General features: G+C 50.3%; 1 pseudogene; it reads right to left on the bottom strand.

The window, feature by feature from the left end:
- Positions 1-741: 741 nt before the first annotated feature.
- Positions 742-2,729, bottom strand: LOC100968197 (olfactory receptor 3A3-like; annotated as a pseudogene).
- Between the last annotated feature and the right edge of the window lie 744 nt (positions 2,730-3,473).

The raw sequence follows: 3,473 nt of genomic DNA on the forward strand, positions 1-3,473 counted from the left end.
ACTCCCAGAATGGCTTCCCTCTGCTTCATTCTCTGTCTTGGCGACACGCATTTCCATGGCCCCGCACTCTGTCATCTCACCTTCCGTCCAGTCAGTTTCCTTCAATGTGTCCTCTCCACCCTCCCTAGGCCAGGTCGGCATCATCTCTCACCTATATGATGAGAACAATCTCCCCCGGTCTACACAGATTCCCGGCCCCTTTCCTAGGAATTTGGCCTGAGTGGGGCAGTCTAAGTGGGGATGATGTAGGCTGGCCTCATATGGCCCAGGGGGAGGGCCCAGCCATACCTACCAGGGCTGATGAGCACGGCTTGTTTCACCCTGTGGGGGTCATTGCAGGCTCTTGTGCGGGACTCGGGATGGGGGTCTGTTGGGAAGCCCCGGATGGCCTAGTGTCCTGGCCTTGAGCCTTTGGTCTTCTCTGAGCGCCCACCCGCCATCACTTGAGAACAGTGAAAGGCAGCTGTGTTGACCCTTTGAGCAGCATGTGGCCGTTCCTAGGTTTGGTGGTAGGGGTGAGTGACCCTTTCCTGTGAAGGAATGGCGAGTAACCATTGTATGACAGTGAATTGTCTTAGTGCCTAATAGCCCAGCCTACTTTGTGAGCTCCATAAAGGCAGGAAGCTTGTCTGGAGCTTTTCTGTATCCCCAGTGCCAAACCCCGTAATGGGGAGACACGAGGTACTCTCTCATTCTTTCTTTCAAGAAATATTTCCTGGCCGGTGCGGTGGCTCATGCCTGTCATCCCAGCATGCTGTGGGAGATGGGGTTTAGCATGTGAGTGAGGACCACACATAGCACAGAGAGCACCCAGTCGCCCAAGCCAGAGTATGCAGAGTTGGGAAGGATGTAGCAGGGGACTGAAGTGAGGTAGAAAAGACCGATCATAGTGAGATGGGCAACACAGGTAGAAAAGGCTTTTCTTCAGCCCTGGGTGGAATGAATCCTGAACAGCAGCCACAACGTGTCCATAGGAGACCACGACCAGGACGCAGGGTGCAAGAGCCACCAGAAAACTGAAGAACAGGGCAAGTTCATTGGTACGTGTGCTGAAGCAAGAGAGTCTGAGCAGTGACGGAGGTCGCAGAAGAAGTGGGTGATGAGGCAAGGCCTGCAGAACTTGGGTAGAGCTGTGAGGATGCTGTAGGTGAATGCGTTGGCCAAGGCCAGCAGGCAGGAGATGGAAGTGAGGCCCGTGTGGGTCAGTCGGCCCACGAGGACAAAGTAGTGCAATGGCTGGCAGATAGCTGCATAGTAATCATAGGCCACGGCTGTGAGGAGGAAGGACTCCTAGGGTGCCAGGAAGTGGAGAAAGCATATCTGGATGAGACAAGCACAATAAGGTACGGGCCCTACCGGAGCCAGCAAATGCACCAGCACCTGAGGCACCATGTTGGAGATACAGGCGGCATCCATCAGCGAGTGGCCGCCCAAGAAGAAGTACATGGGAGTGTGGCGTCGGTAGTCCACTGTGAACATGTGGCTCCCAACCACAACCACCATGTAGATTAGCAGAAAGGTGGTGAACAGCAGGGGCCTCCAAGCCTTGCTGTCCCTCAGGCCTTTCAGAAGAAACTGGGACACTAGGGTCCCATTCCGCAGCTGCTTGGAACCACGCACAGAACCCTGCACCCGTAGTATGCAACTCAGAGTCAGATGAGGGTCTAGGTGTGGAGTCCCAACTTACAAGGGGGGGAGGGGATGAGGGATGGACTAATGACTAGGCAGGCAGGTTTCAGATTTAATGGAGGAAGACTTGTTGGTTCAATACAATGAGGAGCCTCAAATGGCCAGGCAAATCTTTCATCTCCTGTTGAACAGAGCCTTTTTTGGGAGAAAGTGATGGGGATCAGCCTTTAGGGTATCCATAGATGGCTTTGCTGGCAAAACTGTGGCAGGTGGGAGGGCAGATACATATACAGAAAATGTCTCTATTCCTGGGACAAAAACCCTCCTGCTCCCTGAATGAGAGAATGGGTCCAATATAATCCACCTTCCACCAGGCAGCTGGCTGCTCCCCCTGAGGTGACAACCTAATAAGCGTTGCTTTACGTTGGGTACACGGCAGAAGTACCCAGATCAGCCTCAGTGTGGTGAAGACCATGTTGTGTCATCCTTCCCGTAGCTGTGTCTCCAGTCTCCCTGTTTGCGGAGTCAGCCCAAGCTGTGTGGAAGCCTGCGGCCACCAGCTCGTGCATACCTACCTATCTATGTGTCCAAAACTAGGTCTGTCAAGCTCAAAGACATCAGGACAAAAGACACCAACCTGTCTTGTCTGTGAGGAAGGTGTTGGGGGAGGAAGAGGGTGCCTGGTGTCTGGAGTGGCTTGTGGCTTGAGGGAGCATCTCACCAAGCAAGGTCCCCACAGAGAGCCTGCCCCTGGGGCTGACACCGTATCTACGTCCTGTTCTCTGACACTTTGCCCTCTGCAGGCAGCATTCTTCTCTTCTTAGGCCTGTACAGGAGGAACCTGCAGCCAGAGAACCGGAGCCAAAACCACAGGGCCCCCTGCACCTAGGCCGGAGCATGAGTCGAGGGGTCAGACCAGGCTGGCTTCCCTTCAGTTGTAGCCAACTTAAGTCTTTGCTTTCATTCCCCAGATAATCTGACCCCGAGGAAAGTAATTCAACACTGCAGAAATGACTGAGATGGAGTGAAAGTTTACACATGCACACTCCCCCCACAACCCACAGAGTGACTACTGTTACCACACTGGGTAGGTGCTTCATAGCTAGAGTTCGTGTTCTACATATCACATAAGGCTATATCTTTGTAATTTCTTTCCTTCTACTAATGTTGTGCTTACTTTGTTCTTGTGATTCTAGTTTCTTGAAATGCAACATTAGGTCATTTATTTGAGATATTTCTTCTTTTTGGTGTACACATTTATTGCTATAAACTTCCCTGTTAGAACTGGTTTTCCTGTATTCCATAGGTTTTGATATTTTTTTCAATTTCCTTACTCCCAGGGAATGTTTAAATTTCCCTTTTAATTTCTTAATTGATCCATTGATTGTTCAGAAGCATATTTTTAAATTTAGATATTAATAAGGTTTGGCTCTGTGTCCCCAACCAAATCTCGATTCAAATTGTAATCCCCATAATCCCCATGTGTTAAGGGAGGGACTGAGTGAGAGGTGAATGGATCATTGGGGAAGTTTCTCCCATGCTGTTCTCCTCATAGTGAGTGAATTCTCACGAGATGTGATGGTTTTATAAGAATTTGGAAGTTCCTCCTTCACTCTCTCTTCTCTCTCCTGCTGCCTTACAAAGAGGTGCCTGCTTCCCCTTTGCCTTCCGCCATTATTGTAAGTTTCTTGTGGCTTCCCCAGCCACGCAGAACTGTGAGTCAATCAAACCTCTTTTGTTTATGAATTATGCATTCTTGGGTAGTATATTTATAGTAGTGTGGGAACAGACTAATATAGTAAACTGGTACTGCAGAGAATGGGGCACTACTATAAAGATACCTG

The sequence above is a fragment of the Pan paniscus genome, chromosome X, assembly GCF_029289425.2.
Source record: "Pan paniscus chromosome X, NHGRI_mPanPan1-v2.0_pri, whole genome shotgun sequence".
In the NCBI taxonomy this organism is placed as follows: domain Eukaryota; kingdom Metazoa; phylum Chordata; class Mammalia; order Primates; family Hominidae; genus Pan; species Pan paniscus.